We start from the raw sequence: 17873 nt of genomic DNA, 5'->3' as shown, positions 1-17873 counted from the left end.
AGGATCATCAGGACAGCATGGTACTGGGAAGAAATCAAACACGCAGAACCAGATCCATGGAGTGGAACTGAGGGTCCAGGAAAAAAAAAATCCATGCTTCTATGGTCAATTCCTCAATGACAAAGGAGGGGAGGTAATACAAATGAGAACAAGAGCCTCTGCAATGAAAGGCCGTGGGAATTGGAGATGGTTCCATCTGAACAATCACATTGGCTTTTGGTCTCAGAACACGTCAGATTCAGTGAAACACATCAACGCAAAGCATGAAGTGATGAAACTCCTGGAAATAAGCACGGGCCATAGGCTCCTTCATGTCATGGACTTCTCAACATGTGTGTGTGTGGGGGGGGAGAAAATTGGGTCCCTTCAAATCAAGGAAACAGTAAACCAAAGGACACCCACGGGCTTCCATCCACTTGAACAGATTTGCATCAGAAAATCTGAGCATTCACAAATCAAAATGGTAACAAACTGAACAAAAAAGAATATTAGCAAGCAGAATATCGGAGAAGGGGTTCCTACGCGTCTCCCAGAACAAACCCCAGACCTATCCCTTCCCCTAACACCAAATCCAACGACAAACCTTTAACTCACTCGACACGAAACCCTAAAGCCTCAAACAAGTTCAACAACATCCATGCGTCCATGCATTCTCATGCATGCGAACATCTAGAGGAGAGACACAGAGAGGAAGAGACAGACTGAATTTGGAAAGGTCAAGAAAGAGAGGGAACGAGGGAGAGAGACTGAACAATGGAGAGAGGAAATGATTCGATTTCATAGAATTTGCATGAATCTCTCTTGTGTTTGGAAAGAATGACTGTGCTTTTCCCCCAAGGGGGAAAATGACTCAAGATGATGAGACTCAAGGACAAGGATGAGGGGAGCCACTGTTGGCGCAGACTCCCCCAGGCTTCGAGGCCGAGTGAGGCAATTGAGGAGGATGCGGAAGGTTGATATCAGAGGGGGTGATGTCTGAATATGACTTTCCGGTCCTCCAAATGCAGGGGTCAAGAAATAGGCAGAAAGGGGACTGCCTTTTCCCAGGTCCCAAAGCCCATCCAGGCCTGATTCTGCCCCATTCTGTGCTAGGTCAGCCCTGTGTCAAATCCATCCTTTGGGAAGTCTCAGTGTCCAAGCTCCATGTGATAGCGGCCCAATGTTTGAACAGGCACTGGAGCTGTTCGTAGGCTGACAGACCTAGGCAGGAAATGGGAGAGTGACCCCCACTCTGCAGATGGAGAGAGTGGGGAAAACCTGCAGGGCACATGCCTTGCCCAGGGCCACTTCACCTCTGAGAAGGAGCCTGGGCTGAAAGCAGCTGTGTCCTCAGAGCTCAGGCCCTGGCTGCACCCAGGTCTCCCCAATGCTGTGGGGTGGGCTGTGTGTGTCACTGTGCCTGCACGTGGCCTAAGGGCGTGAGGAAACAGCCAGAAACCCAAGGCTCCCTTGGGGAGCTTTGTGGAAGTGACCTCGGCCATGAACCAGGAAATGATGTCACTTCCTGGCAACAGAACCCAACAGAACCGGCAACCCTGGTATCCAGGCCTCCTCAATGGAGAGGAGTCCCCAGCCAGATCACTTGCTTTCAAGATGTTCTGTTGTTTGCCCCTGCCCAGAGGCCGGGGCCTCAGGCGAACTCACAGGCAGAGAATGTGGGAACGTGGATGACGCTGGCTCAGGGACCCCGGAGAGGCCTCTGGCCCTTTGCTTTAAGGAACAGAAAGGTAACAGGGAGGCCCAGGCCGGGTCCGGCCACCTCTCCCGTCCCACATGGGGAAGCCTGAGGCCTTTGCCTGTGTGTTGATGGGGGTTTCTCGGGATGTGTCTGCCTGAAGCAAGCCCAGCCGCATATTGGTCAGGAGCTCGTGGGTCACTTTTGTCCACACCACAGGGGAGAGCAGGCTGGTGGCATGGGAAGCATCCGGGCAGAGCTGGCTGCCCAGGCTGACCTCACTCCCTCAGGGGTGTCTCTGTCCTCCTGATTGCGTATCTGAGTAGACACTCGTCTCTGCGCTTTCTGGGAGCAGAAGGGCAGATGGGCAGGGGCAGCAGCCATCCTGGCCAGGCACAGCTCAGAAATATCGAAGGAGTGCTGCTGATGGTCACTGTCATTGTAGAGCGTCCCACCCGAAGTGGCCCCTGAGGGGAACACCCCTACCACCACCGTGAGGGAGGGTTCAGAGCACCAGCCCCCTGCCCAGGAAGCCCAGTACAGGCTCCAGGTGAGCGTGGCCACGGAGGGCTCAGCCAAACTGGCGAAGAAGAGGAAGCAGGCAAGGCCTGCTGCACAGACACCACCAAGCACACACTCCGGGGCCCAGTCTCAGGCTGCCACGGAGCTCAGCACACCCAGCTCTGACCCAGAGCTCCGAGAAGCCCTTCCTTGGAGGCAGCAGGAGAGCCTGGAGCCCAGCAGTGCAGAGCACAGAGTTGAGGCTCCTGGGGCTGCTGCATGTGAGTGTGGGGAGGCAGTGCTTAGCCACACAGGGAGGAGTCCCCCAGAGTGGGGCTGAGCCTGGACCAAAGGCTGGCCTCACATCACCCATCTTGGAGACTGCAGAGAAGACTCCGAAGCAGGGCCTTCTTAGCGAATCCCTAGTAAGCCTTCATGTCCCCTTAGGCTCATGGCAAGCCTGGCATTTGGCAAACTCTTCTTCTCTCCCAGCTCTAGCTCTGGCCATGAAACTCAGCCAGCCTCCATGTACAAGACCCGTCCCTACAGAGGTGGGAGCTCCAGGTGCAGGACGCAGGGATCCAATGAGGGGAGATCGAGACCTAAGACAACCCTCCCAAAGCTACGGGGCGAACCGGGTACTTGACAGTCCCTTGAGCACATCGGAACCCTGTACCTGCACGACTCCCAGCCCCAGGCCCCGATGTCTCACCATGCCTTCCAGAACCTCCACCTTCACGTGTACATGAACCTGCTTGGGCTTTGGCGGCAGAACCCGAGTCAGGGGCTGAGTGACCACCTGCACAAGGGCAGCCTGCCCTGGCTGCTGCCAAAGACTCAGACCCCCACCATGACTGTCCCACCCCTGCAGGGAGAACAGGTCCCTGCTCTGGACAGACTTCCAGAGCCCTTTCAGCAAACACATCGTCCAGGGGCACGGTTGGCTCTGCAGCCTCCATCCCTGTGTGTTCCCGTGGACGCCGTCCACTCCCTCCCCACCCAGGGGAGATTGACTTCCCTTCCCCTGAGCTGATTTTCATCAGGCTTCTAGGCATCTTTCTTCTCATCCTTTATGTCTTTTATGGCTTTCTGTATATTTTGCTCACACGTGTGTGCCAATAAATTTTCCTTCTTTGATGCCATTTGGGAAGATGGAGGCCTTCACAATGCTGTGTAAGCATCACCACTCTCTACATTCTGAAACACTCATTCTATCCCCCGCCCACTTCCCAGCAAAGCCTGGATTCATGGCAAGCACTCCCCGTTCCTCTCTCCCCCACCTGAAAACATTGAGTCTACTTCTCTCTGCATTTCTTCCCATCGTTTCGGTATCCCAAATCAATGCCAATCACTAAAATGAGAGGAAACTGGATTTTGGTCTGACTGAAGGTGAAAGTTATAGTCTCTCAGTATTGTTAGTCTTGGCATCCCCATGAATTCTACAGTCCATGGAATTCTCTAGGCCAGAATCCTGGAGTTGGTAGCTTTTCCCTTCTCCAGGGGATTGTTCTGACTCCCCACATATTGGAAGACCAAACTGGAGAATTCTGGTTTCTGTGTCATTTGAAGGAGCCTTTGGATATCTGAATGGACTGTGTAGGTCCTTTCAAGATATCATCTGCCAAATGAAGTCGTCAAGGCAAATGTGCTCAGAATCTCCAGGTAGGTCGTCCTGTTGTAAGTGGGACGCATCAGGCACAAGTGAAAGGCTGAGTTCTTCCGCCGATACAAACATACTCACAACAATAAACCATGCAGGATAAATGGAAAGATAAACCCACACCAACAAAGGGAGAAGTGTTCCGCAGAACACAAGGCCAGAGAAAGACAAACCATCCTTGTGGCACCCACATGCTCGAGAAAATCAGTTATTAGGAAGGATACAGAAGAAACATGTGCAGGTCCAATGACAGGCAAAGCACATGGCTAGTGTAGCTCAGAGAGAGCCTGACACTTTGCATGGACACGTGGGAAAAAGGACATACATTGTAGGTGGAGGTGTCCATCATCTCAGAGCTAGGTGCTCAGGATGGTGACAACCAGCCTTCGGGACCACAAGAGGGAGTGGAGGGCCTAGCAGATCCCATAGACATCTCTCTCGCTATGTGGGAGAAGAGTGTGGCGGATCCATCATAGTCCCACAGGAACATCACTTGACAATCAGTGCCCAACCTCAGGGTGGATCCCACTCCACTTCTGGCACGGTGGCTCCTGTCCTCTGAGATGCTCACCTCTGGCGGTCTGAAGCTGCAGGCCTGCTGGGCGCCTTTGGAGATGAAACTCCCTTCAGCTGCTCACACAGCCAAGGGCACACAAGGATGCCTGTGGAATCTGGATCACAGATGGAAGTTCAGAGCCGTGTCAACCTGAACTTGGGATTGGTGCTGAAAGGGAGGCCGCACCCAACTCCCTTTTCACTGGACACAGCGTCCCTGAGCTAGAACTGCTGAATCCATTCTTCTGTGGAAATGCAAGCTGAAAAACACCCATCTTTCCGAGAAGATATCCAAAAGAGTTTAGGAGCAACACATTTGGAAACTAGAGGGGATGACATGCATATCCATGGAAACTTGACACCTCTCAACAAATGCACTTGAAATGATTCCTAGACATATGTTCCATGCAAAACGGTTCACAAATCCAGAAGGAAATGGAGCAGAGATTAGCATGAGTTCTGTGTCTTCACACACAATACAGAAAGGCACTACACAAAGAGAAACAAGGGAACACAGTGAACTTTGTCAAATCCAAGATTTGGACTCTGGGAAAAACCTTCTGAAAAGCGCAAATGACACATCCCAAGCTGGGAGACAACTGTTTGCATACACAGAGCTTAAGCAGGATTTGGCTCTTAATACACAAATGACATGAACACAAATGGGCCTGAAGGAGACACCAGGAGAAGGAAGGGACAGGGAAAGTACACCGGATTATGCCCAGCACTGAGGCCTGAGAAATACGGTCTAGCTGCATTCCCTGAGCCCCGTGGGACCCTGGAATAGGCCTGTTCTACCTGGAGGCTCAGAGAAATGGACAGTGAGGAAGGGGAAGAAAAATCCTTGGCATTTCTAACACTTCCAGCAAACGCTTAAAGGAAGGCAATTAACAACCCCACCGACAGTGACATTCCCTGAAAGGCAATAGCTAGGAGTCCATCTAACCCAGGAGGGAAGCCCTTCTTCTCAGAGAACTGGAAGAGATGGATGAAAGAAGGTGAAGCCCAACAATCCAATGGAAAAGAAGCTGTGCTCACGGATCAGAGGAATTCCTCCTGGTAAGATGATGTCACTTCCCCCTCCCCCCAACCCCCACCGTGGGGCAATCCAGAGTTTCCACGCTATTCCTCTCAAAATACCAACGGGTGTTCTCAGGTCATTATGACCAAAGAATTCCAGAATAGCTATGGAAAAACAAAGGAGTCAAAATAGTCAATGCAATCTGCCACAGAGCCCTGAAATGGATATAGCAGGCTGCCTGATAGCCAATTAGAGTATCACACTAGGATCATCAGGACAGCATGGTACTGAGAAGAAATCAAACACGCAGAACCAGATACATGGAATGGAATTGAGGGTCCAGAAATAAACCCAAGCATCAACGGTCAATTCCTCAATGCCAAAGGAGGGGAGGCGATACGAATGGGAACTAGAGCCTCTGCAACGAAAGGCCGTGGGAATTGGAGATGGTTCCATCTGAACAATCACATTAGCTATTGTTCTCAAAACATTTCAGATTTAGGGAAATACCAACCTGAAATGATGAAACTCCTGGAAAGAAACAAGGGCCATTGGCTCCTTAATGTCAGGGACTTCTCAACACGTGTGTGGGAGGGGGAAGAAAATTGGGTCTCTTCAAGTCAAGGAAACAGGAAACCAAAAGACACCAACTTGCGTCCATCCACTGAACAGCTTTGCATCAGAAAAGCTAAGCATTCACTTATCAAAATGGTAACCTCACTTGAAATGAAACCCTAAAGCCTCACCCTAGGTCAACAATTCCCCAGCGATCAATGCAAAGAAATAGAGGAAAACAACAGAATACGAAAAACAAGAGATCTTTTCAAGAAAATTAGAGATATCAGGGGAACATTTCAGGCAAAGATGGGCTCGATAAAGGACAGAAATGTTATGGACCTAACAGAAGCAGATGATATTAAGAAAAGGTGGCAAGAATACACAGAAGAACTGTACAAAAAAGATCTTCACGACGAAGATAATCACAATGGTGTGATCACTCACCTGGAGCCAGACATCTTGGAATGTGAAGTCAAGTTGGTCTTAGAGAACATCACTACAAACAAAGCTAGTGGAGGTGAAGGAATGCCAATTGAGCTATTTCAAATCCTAAAAGATGATGCTGTGAAAGTGCTGCACTCAATATGCCAGCAAATTTGGAAAACTCAGCAATGGCCACAGGACTGGAAAAGATCAGTCTTATTCCAATCACAAAGAAAGGCAATGCCAAAGAATGCTCAAACTACAGCACAATTGCACTCATCTCACACACTAGTAAAGTCATGCTCAAAATTCTCCAAGCTGGGCTTCAGCAATATGTGAATCAAGAACTTCCAGATGTTCAAGCAGGTTTTAGAAAAGGCAGAGGCACCAGAGATCAAATTGCCATCATCCACTGGATTATGGAGAAAGGAAGAGAGTTCCAGAAAAACATCTATTTCTGCTTCATTGACTATGCCAAGGCCTTTGACTGTGTGGATCACAATAAACTGTGGAACATTCTGAAAGAGATGGGAATCCCAGACCACCTGACCTGCCTCTGGAGAAACCTGTATGCAGGTCAGGAAGCAACAGTTAGAAATGGACATGGAACAACAGACTGGTTCCAAATAGGAAAAGGAGTACGTCAATGTTGTATATTGTCACCCTGCTTATTTAACTTCTATGCAGAGTACATCATGAGGAACGCTGGGCTGGAAGAAGTACAAGCTGAAATCAAGATTGCTGGGAGAAATATCAATAACCTCAGATATGCAGATGACACTACCCTTATGGCAGAAAGTGAAGAGGAACTCAAAGGCCTATTGATGAAAGTGAAAGAGGAGAGTGAAAAGGTTGTCTTGAAGCTTAACATTCAGAAAACGAAGATCATGGCATCTGGTCCCATCACTTCTTGGGAAATAAATGGAGAAACAGTCGAAACAGTGTCAGACTTTATTTTTTGGGCTCCAAAATCACTGCGGATGCTGATTGCAGCCATGAAATTAAAAGACGCTTACTCCTTGGAAGAAAAGTTATGACCAGCCTAGACAGCATATTAAAAAGCAGAGACATTACTTTGCCAACCAAGGTCCGTCTAGTCAAGGCTATGGTTTTTCCCGTGGTCATGTATGGATGTGAGAGTTGGACTGTGAAGAAAGCTGATCGCCGAAGAATTGATGCTTTTAAACTGTGGTGTTGGAGAAGACTCTTGAGAGTCCCTTGGACTGCAGGGAGATCCAACCAGTCCATTCTAGAGGAGATCAATCCTGGGTGTTCATTGGAAGGAATTATGCTAAAGCTGAAACTCCAACACTTTGGCCACCTCATGCGACAAGTTGACTCACTGGAAAAGACTCTGATGCTGGGAGCGATTGGGGGTAGGAGGAGACGGGGACGACAGAGAATGAGGTGGCTGGATGGCATTACCGACTCGATGGACATGAGTTTGAGTAAACTCCGTCAGTTGGTGATGGACAGGGAGGCCTGGCGTGATGTGGTTCATGGGGTTGCTAAGAGTCGGACACGACTAAGCGACTCAACTGAACTGAACTGTACTGAAGGTCAACAATATACATGCGTATATGCATTTCTCTGGCATGCAAGCATCCAGAGGAGAAACACAGAGAGAAAGAGACAGACTAAATTTGGAAAGGTCAAGAAAGAGAGGGAACAAGGGAGAGAGACTGAACAATGGAGAGAGTAAATGAATCGATTTCACAGTATTTGCATGAATCTCACTTGAGTTTGGGAAAAGTAACAGTGCCAATTCCCCCTGAAAGGGGGAAAATGACCTGAGATGATGAGACTCAAAAACAAGTATGCGGGGAGCCACTGTTGGGGCAGGCTCCACCACCCCTCGAGGCAGAGTTCGACATTTGAGTAGGACGAGGAATGTTGATATCAGAGGCGGCGATGTCTGAATATTACCTTCCGGTCCTCCCAATGCTGGGGTCAAGAAATAGGCAGGAAGTGGACTTCATCTTCGAAGGTCCCAGAGCCCATCTAGGCCTGATTCTGCCCCATTCTGTGCTAGGTCAGCCCTGTGTGGAATCCGTCCATTGGGAAGTCTCAGTGTCCTAGCTCCATGTGAGAGCGACCCAAAGTTTGAACAGGCACTGGAGCTGTTCGTAGGTTGACAGACCTAGGCAGGAAATGGGAAAGTGTTTCCCCACTCTGCAGATAGAGAGACTGTGGAAACCCTGCGGGGCACATGGCTTGCCCAGGGCCACATCACTTCTGAGAAGAAGGAGCCTGGGCTGAAAGCAGCTGTGTCCTCAGAGCTCAGGCCCTGGCTGCACCCTGGTCTCCTCAAAGCTGTGGGTTGTGCTGTGTGGGTGTCAATTTGCCTGCACGTGTCCTGAGGGCATGGGGGAACAACCAGAAACACAGAGGTTCCCTTGGGGAACTTTGTGGAATGGACCTTGGCCACGAAAGCAGGAAATGATATCACTTCCTGGAAACAGAACCCAACAGAACCCGAAACCCGGGTTTCCAGGCCTCCCCAGCAGAGAGGAGCCCCCAGCCAGATCGCTTGCTTTCAAGATGTTCTGCTGTTTGCCCCTGCCCAGAGGCCAGGGCCTCAGGCAAGCTCACTGGCAGAGTGTGTGGGAACGCGGTTGACGCTGGCTCAGGGCCCCCAGAGAGGCCTCTGATCCTTTGCCCGAAGGAACCGAAAGGTAACAGGGGAGACCCAGGCCAGGTCAGGCCACCTCTCCCGTCCCATATGGGGAAGCCTGAGGCCTTTCCTTGTGTGTGGATGGGGGTTTCTTGGGGTGTGTCTGCCTCAGGCAAGCCCAGCCGCATGTGGGTCAGGAGCCCGTGGGTCGCTTGTGTCCACACCCCAGGGGAGAGCATGCTGGGTGGCATGGGGAGCGTCCGGGCTGAGCTGTGTGCCCAGGCTGACCTCACACCCTCATGGGGGGTCTCCGTCCTACCCGGTGGGTACTGAGCAGAAACCCGTATCTGTTCTGTTTGGGAGCAGAAAGGCAGACGGGCAGAAACTTTAGAAATCTTGTCCAGGCTCAGCTCAGAAATATTGAAGCAGGGCTGGCTGGTGGTCCCTATCATTGCATAGCGTCCCACACGAGGTGGCCCCTGAGGTGCACACCCCATCAACCTCCAAGAGGGAGGTTTCAGAGCACCACACCGTACCCTGGAGGCCCAGTGCAGGCTCCAGGTGAGCGTGACCATGGAGGGCTCAGGCTAACTGGCGATGAAGAGGAAGCGGGCAAGGCCTGCTGCTCAGACACCACCCAGCACACTCCCGGGTACCCAGACTCAGGCTGCCACTGAGCTCAGCACAGCCAGCTCTAAACCAGAGCGCTGAGAAGCCCTGCCTCGGAGGCAACAGGAGGACCTGGAACCCAACACAGCAGAGCACAGAGGTGAGGCGGCTGGGGATGCTGCATGTGAGTGTGGGGAGGCGGTGCTGATCCACACAGGGGATGAGTCCTCAAGAGCTGAGGCTGGGCCTGGACCAAAGCCTGGACTCAAACCACCCATCTTGGAGACTGCAGAGAAGACAGCAATGCTGGGCCTTCTTAGTGCATCTCTAGGAAGCTTTCATGCCCACTTAGGCACATGGCAAGGCTGGCCTGTGGCAAACTCTTCTTTTCCCCAAGCTCTAGCTCTGGCCGTCAAACTCATCCAGCCTCCACGAACAAGACCTGTCCCTACAGAGGTGGGAGCTCCAGGTGCAGGACCCAGGGATCCAATGAGGGGAGATAGAAACCTGAGACGTACCCACCCAAAGACATGGGGCAAGCCGGGTACTGGCCAGCACCCTCAGCACATTGGATCTCTGTGCCTTCAGGACCCCCAGCCCCAGGCCCTGATGTCCTACCCCACCTTCCAGAACCTCCACCTCCACGTGCACTTGCACCTGCTTGGGATTTGGCAGCAGAACCCTAGTCAGGGCCTGAGTGACCACCTGGGCAGGGGCAGCCTGCCCTGGCTCCTGCCAAGGACTCAGACGCACACCATTTCTGTCCCTCCCCTGCAGGGAGAACACGCCCCAGTTCTGGACATAGACTCAGAGCCCTTTTGGCAAATACCTGTTCCAAGGGTGCGGTTGGCTCTGCAGCCTCCATCCCTGTGTGTTCCCCGTGGACGCCGTCCACTCTCTCCCCACCCAGGGGAGATTGAATTCCCTTCCCCTGAGCTGATTTTCATCAGGCTCCTAGGCATCTTTCTTCTCATCTTTTATGATTTTTGTGGCTTTATGTATATTTTGCTCATAAGTGTGTATCAATACATTTTCCTCCCTTGAAGCCAACTGGGAATATGGAGGCCTTCACAATGCTCTGTAAGCATCACCACTGTCTACATTCAGACACCCTCATTCTATTCCCCCCACTTCCCAGCAAAGCCTAGATTCATGGCAAGCACTCCCCTTTCCTCTCTCCCCCTCCTGACAACATTGAGTCTACTTTTCTCTGCATTTCTTCCCATCCTTTTGAGGCCACAATCAATGCCAATCACTGAAATGAAAGGAAACTGGATTTTCCTCTGACTGAAGTTGAAAGTTGCAGTCTCTCAGTATTGTTAGAATCTTGGCATCCCCATGAATTCTACAGTCCGTGGAATTCTCTAGAGCAGAATCCTGGAGTGGGTAGCTTTTTCTTTCTCCAAGGGAGTTTCTGACTCCCCACCTATTGGAAGACCAAACTTTAGAATTCTCGTTTCTATGTCATTTGAAGTAGCCTTTGGGTATCTGAAAGGACAGTGTAGGTCCTTTCAAGATGTCACCTGCCAAACGAAGCCTCTTGGCAAATGTGCTCAAAATCTCCAGGTAGGCAGTGCTGTGGTAATTGGGACTCCTCAGGCACAAGGGAAATGCTGAGTTCTTCTGCCGGAACAAACAAACTCACAACAATAAACCAGGCAGGAGAAATGGAAAGATAAACCCACACCAACAAAGGGAGAAGTGTTCCTCAGAGCACAAAGCCAGAGAAAGACCCACCATCCTTTTGGCACCCATATCCTCGAGAAAATCAGTGATCGGGAAGGAAAGAGAAGAAACATATGCAGGCCCAATGAGAGGAAGTGCACAAGTCTCGTGTAGGTCAGAGATGGCCTGACACTTCGCATGGACACGCGGGCAAAGGGAAACACAGTGCAGGTGGCAGTGGTCATCATCTCAGAGCTAGGTGCTCCAGATGGTGACAACCAGACTTCGGGACCAGAAGAGGGAGCCGAGGGCCTAGCAGAGCCCATAGACATCTCTCTCGCTCTCTGGGAGAAGAGTGTGCAGGACCCATCAAAGTCCCACAGGAGCATCTCTTGGCGATCAGTGCCCACCCTCAGGGTGGATCCCACTCCAGTTCTGGCACGGTTGTTTCTGTCTGCTGAGATGCTCACCTCTGGCGGTCCGAAGCCACAGGCTTGCTGGGCGCCTGCCGAGACTAAACTCCCTTCAGCTGCTCACACAGCCAAGGCCAAACGAGGATACCTGTGGCCTGCGGCTCACAGATGGAAGATCAGAACCCTGTCAACCCGACCTGGGGATCGGTGCTGAAAGGGAGGCTGCACCCGAGTCCCTTTTCACTGGAAATAGAGAAAGTCTGATTGACTATTGTTCATCGGGAACATCCAGAAAGTTTAATTAGCGGATAGGGGCGACCTGTACGTGGAGTGCAGAATTTCATGGTTTTTCTCGAAGTGCAGCTTGAAGCTTGGAGGTCTTCTCGAGTTAAGATGGGAACCACTGTGACTCGCTAGTTTTGCCTCATGGAAGGCAGGTCTCCTGTCGTGTTGTAAGTGGAACTTCGTGATTCCTTTTGAGTCGTTGCAGGGCATGAGGGCCACATTTAGACTTGAGAGGGTAAACTCAGTTTTCCTCTCCAGTGGCCACAGGGATCTTGGGGTTGCTGTGAAAGTTCCCCTGGGGAGTCAGGCCTAGTCTTCGTTGAGGAGGAAACTAAGATTTCCCCCCAAGTTGTAAAAGGATTATCAGGCCCGCTATCTGTTTGAGCGGGAAATTTGGGCTTTTTCGAGAGGCTCAGCGGGGGATTAATGCCTCCGATCACGTTAGGAGTTGATACTCCGTGTTCCACTGGAGCTGCTGCAAACACAACATGACTCATCTCTAATTGAGTGTGAACTCGGAGTCCTTTGACCTTGCTGCAGTATCTATTGGGTTGCCCTCGAGTGTCGGTAGATGTGACAGGACTCATCAAGTGGTGTGAGAGAAAGTTGGGATTCCTCTTCATTTGAAAGTGGAATGTCCCATTATCTTCAGCTGAGGTGTGATCACAGGCCTTCTCTTAAATTGTGGTGGGGAAATTCAGTTTTCTTCTCTCATCGGGATGGGTATCTCTGGGCGACCCTTAAGTTGCATCAAGGAAGTCAAGCCTCATATCGAATTTGGAAAAGGAACTCGGGACTTCTGTCTATGTGTTTCAGGAGAAAAAGATTACCTCATCTTGCTTTGAAAGAGGAATCTCGAGGTTTTGCTCGAGTTGCTATGGGAAGTTTGGTGATCCACTCGAGTAACGATGGGAATATCAGGGAGCCTACAGTGTTGTCTCTGGGAAGTCAGAACTCCTTTCCATTTGCAAGAGGAAACTTAGGATTCCTTGGCGTTGCTGCAAAGAAAGAGGTCTGCATCTAGATTCGCGTCGATTTAACTCAGCATTCCTCTCCAGTAGCAACAGAGTTCTTAGGATTGCTCTCAAATTTCACCTGGGGAGTCAGGCCTCCTCTCCTTTTCAGACTTGGAACTCCGCTTCCTTCTCGATTTGTAAAAGGGGTGTTAGGCCACAGTCGAGTTGAATTTGTACCTGGAGATTGTGTTGAGAATGCTCGGGGAGTCAGGTCTCCACTCGTCTTGTGAGTTGATCCTCAAGGATACATTTGAAGCTGTTCAGTGGAATCAGACAATATCTCGAGTGGGTGGGGACACCGGTACCTTTTCCAATTGTGTTTTGAAACCCTGTGGATATTCCCGAGTTTCAAGGTGGTACTGGCCTCCTTGTACTGTGCCACGGGAATGTCCGGATTCCATTCCAGACATAGCAGTGGGATCGACTGTCATCTGGAAAAGAGAACTGGAAACAGGGCACTTTGTCAATTGTGGCAGGAAACTCGGTGTTCTTCTTGATTGGGATGGGGTAGGTCAGTGTAATTTTTCAGTCACATAAAGGATGTTAAGAACCTTCTGGTATTTCCAACGGGAACGTGGGACTGCCCTTGAGAATCTGCAACGGAAATGCTCCTTATCTCGCCTTTAGGGCAAAATCTTGTTGTTTCTCTCGAGTTGCGGAGGGAAGCTTGGTATCTCTCTCCAGTTGCGAAGGGAACCTAGGAAATCGCTCGTGTTGCTTCAGGGAATTCAGTTCTCCTGTCATCTTGGAAGGGGTTCTTCGGGATTACTCTTGAGACGTGGAATGGGAATAGGGCCTCCTCTGCTGTTGAGTCGGAAAAACGTGTGCTCCTCTCCAGTGGGGACAGCTATGTCGGGTAGTTTTTGAGTCGCATAAAGGGTGTCAAGTACCCATTCGAATTTCAAGCGAGAATGTGGGATTTCTCTTGAGACTCTGCAATGAAAAATTTCCTCATCTGGCATTGAAGGGATAATCTTGTGGTTTTTCTCGAGTTGCGGCTGGAAGCTTGGGGTTCTTCTCGAATTGTGACGGAGACCTCAGGAACTCTCTCGTGTTGTCCCATGGAAGTCAGGTCTCCTATCATGTTGGAAGGGAAACCTCGGGATTCCTCTCTAGGCACAGCAGAGGAATAGGGACGCATCTAGCGTTGAGTCGGTCAACTGTGTGTTCCTCTCCAGTGGCGATAGGGATCTCGGAGTTGCTACGAAGGTTTTACTGGGGGGTCAGGTTTCGTTTCGATTTGAGGCATGGAATTCTGCTTTCCTTTTGAGTTATAAAAGAGGAATCTGTCCTCGTGTCGTGATCAGGCCGTTCATTAGGGCTTTTTCTATAGCCTCATCATAGGTGTCAGGTATCCTGTCCTGTTGTGATGTCATAGTCGGTTTTACCTTGGAGCTTTGCTAGATCCTCAGGACCTACCTCGCTTGGAGGGGGAACTCATAGCAGCGGGTAGCTTGTAGTCTCTCTCGAGTTATGACAGGGACCTCAGGAACTCGCTCGTTTTGCTTTTTAGAAATCAGGTCTCCTTTCGTGTTGCAAGGAAAGCTTCGGGATTACCCTCGAGGTGTGGAATGGGAATAGGGCCTCATCTAAGAATGAGTCTGTATATTGTGTTCTCCTCTCCTGTGGGGACTTCTATGTCAGGGAATTTTTGTGTCGCATAAAGGGTGTCAAGTACCCCAACGAGTTTCAAGCGGGAATGTGGGATTTCTCTTGAGACTCTGCAGCAGAAAATTTCCTCATCTCGCATTGATGGGCGAATTTTTTGGTTTTTGTCCACCTGAGGCTGGTAGCTTGTAGTTTCTCTTGAGTTGTGACGGGGATCTCAGGATATTGCCGGTGTTGTCCCAGGGAAGTCTGGCCTGCTTTCGTGTTGGAACGGAAACCACAGTATTCTTCCCGTGGCGCACCAGAGGAATAGGGCCAAATCTAGCGTTGTGTAAGTAAATTGTGTGCTCTTCCTCAGTGGGGCCGGTTATGTTGGGGAAGTTTAGAGTCGCATAAAGGGTGTCAAGTACCCTTTCGAGTTTCAAGCGGGAATGTGGAATTTTAATGAGACTCTGCATTGGAAAAGTTCCTCATCTCGCCTTGAGGGCTGAATCTTTTGGTTTCTCTTGAGTTGTGGCGTGAAGACTGTGGTCGCACTCGAATTTCGACAGGGACCTCAGGAACTCACTCGTGGTCTTCAGGGACATCAGTTCTTCTTTTGTGTTGCAAGGACAGCTTCGGGATTCCTGTCGAGGAGTGGAATGGGAACAGGGCATGACCTAAGTTTGAGTCCGGAAATTGTGTGCTCCTCAGTACTGGGGACAGCTATGTCAGGGAACGTTTTGGGTAGCATAAAGAGTGTCAAGTACCCGTACGAGTTTCAAGCAGAAATGTGGGATATCTCTTGAGACTCTGCAGCAGAAAAGTCCCTCATCATGCCTTGAGGGCAGAATGTTGTGGTTTTTCTTGAGTTGTGGCGGGAACCTTGGAGTCCCTCTCGAATTGGGACGGGGACCTCAGGAACTCGCTCCCATGGACCCTGGAAAGTCAGGTCTCCTTTCGTGTTGGAAGGGCAACTTAGAGATTCCTGTCGAGGCGTGGAATGGGAATTGGGCCTCATCTAGAGATGAGTCCGTTAATTGTGTGCTCCTCTCCTGTGGGGACGGCTTAATCAGGGAGCTTTTTGTGTAGCAGAAAGGGTGTCAACTATCCTTTCGAATTTAAACCGGGAATGTGGGGTTTCTCTTGAGACTCTCCAGCAGAAATATTCCTCATCTCACATTGATGGGGAATCTTTTGATTTTTCTCGCTTTGCAGCGGGAAGCATGTGGTCTCTCTCGAGTTACGTCGGGGACCTCAGGAACTCGCTCGTGTTGCTTCAGGGAGGTCAGGTCTTCTTTTGTGTTGCAAGAGAGCTTCTGGATTACTCTGGAGGCGTGGAATGAGAATAGGGCCTCATCTAAGAATGAGTCTGTAAATTATGTTGTCCTCTCCATGCGGGCAGCTTTATCATGGAACGTTTTGAGTCGCATAAAGGGTGTCAAGTACCCGTAAGAGTTTCAAGCGGAAATGTGGGATTTCTCTTGAGACTCTGCAGCGGAAAATTTTCTCATCTTACATTGAGGGTAGAATCTTGTGGTTTTTCTCGAGTTGTGCCGGGAAGCTTGGGGTCCCTGTGTAGTTGCGCCGGGGACCTCAGGAATTCGCTTTTGTTGCTTAATCGAAGTCAGGTCTCCTTTCTTTTTGCAAGAAGAGCTTCGGGATTACTCTCGAAGCGTGGAATGGGAATAGGGCCTCATATAACGTTGAGTCCGTAAATTGTGTGCTCCACAGCACTGGAGACTGCTATGTCAGGGAAATTTTTGAGTCACCTAAATGGTGTCAAGTACCCATTCGAGTTTCAAGCGGGAATGTGGGATTTCTCCTGAGACTCTGCAGCAGAAAATTTCCTCATCTCACATTGATAGGGGAGTCTTGTGGCTTTTCTCGAGTTGCGGCGGGAAGCTTGGGGTTCTTCTTGAGTTGTCACGGGGACCTCAGGAAATCACTCTTGTTGCCCCAGTGAAGGAAGGTCTGCTATAATGTTGGAAGGGGAACATCGGGATTCCTCTCCAAACGCAGCAGATGAATAGGGCAATATCTAGTGTAGATTTTGTCAACTGTGTATTCCTCTCCAGTGGGGATATGCATCTTGGAGTTGCTCTCAACATTCACCTGGGGCTCTTCTCGTGTTCAGGCATGGAACTCCACTTTCTTCTCGATTTTTAAAAGGGGTGTTAGACCACAGTCGAGTTGAATTTTTAACTGGAGATTGTATTGAGAATTCTCAGGGAGTCAGGTCTCCCCTCGTCTTGTGGGTTGATCCTCGAGGATACATTTGAAGCTGTTCAGTGGAATCAGACAATATCTCGAGTGGGTGGGGACGCCGGTACCTTTTCCAATTGTGTTTTGAAGCCCTGTAGATATTCCCGAGTTTCAAGGTGGTACTGGCCTCCTTGTACTGTGCCATGGGAATCTCCGGATTCCATTCCAGACAAAGCATGTGAATCGACTGTGATCTGGAAAACAAGACTGTATAACGGGGCACTTTGTCACTTGTGCATTCTCTTGACAAAAGTCTATTAGACTTTGCCCTGGTTCACTCCGTGCTCCTAGGCCAAATTTGCCTGTTACTCCAGGTGTTTCTTGACTTCCTACTTTTGCATTCCAGTCCCCTATAATGAAAAGGACATCTTTTTTGGGTGTTAGTTCTAAAAGGTCTTGTAGGTCTTCATAGAACCGATTAACTTCAGCTTCCTTAGCATTACTGGTTGGGGCATAGGCCTGGATTACTGTAATATTGAATGGTTTGCCTTGGAAACGAACAGAAACCATTCTGTCATTTTTAAGATTGCATCGAAGTACTGCATTTCGGACTCTTTTGTTGACCAAGATGGCTACTCCATTTCTTCTAAGGGATTCCCGCCCACAGTAGTATATATAATGGTCATCCAAGTTAAATTCACCCATTGCAGTCATTTTAATTCACTGATTTCTAGAATGTCGACGTTCACTCTTGCCATCTCCTGTTTGACCACTTCCAATTTGCCTTGATTCATGGACCTAACATTCCAGGTTCCTATGCAATATTGTTCTTTACAGCACCGGACCTTGCTTCTATCACTGGTCACATCCACAACTGCGTATTGGTTTTGCTTTTGCTCTATCCCTTCATTCCTTCTATAGCTATTTCTCCACTGAGCTCCAGTAGCATACTGGGCACCTACCGACCTGGGGAATTCCTCATTCAGTATCCTATCATTTTGCCCTTTTTACTGTTCATGGGGTTCTCAAGGCAAGTATACTGAAGTGGTTTGCCATTCCCTTCTCCAGTGGACCACATTCGGCTGT

At 49.9% G+C, this 17873-nt stretch overlaps 1 pseudogene; it reads left to right on the top strand.

The window, feature by feature from the left end:
* Positions 1-855: 855 nt before the first annotated feature.
* Positions 856-17873, top strand: part of LOC148774449 (uncharacterized) — a 96204-nt pseudogene continuing 79186 nt past the window's right edge.

Source organism: Moschus berezovskii, chromosome 22 (genome assembly GCF_049115385.1).
Source record: "Moschus berezovskii isolate FMDL1 chromosome 22, NW_MosBer_1.0, whole genome shotgun sequence".
Taxonomy (NCBI): domain Eukaryota; kingdom Metazoa; phylum Chordata; class Mammalia; order Artiodactyla; family Moschidae; genus Moschus; species Moschus berezovskii.
The sequence above is the reverse complement of the archived record's forward strand: the minus strand, read 5'-3'. Positions and strand labels throughout refer to the sequence as shown.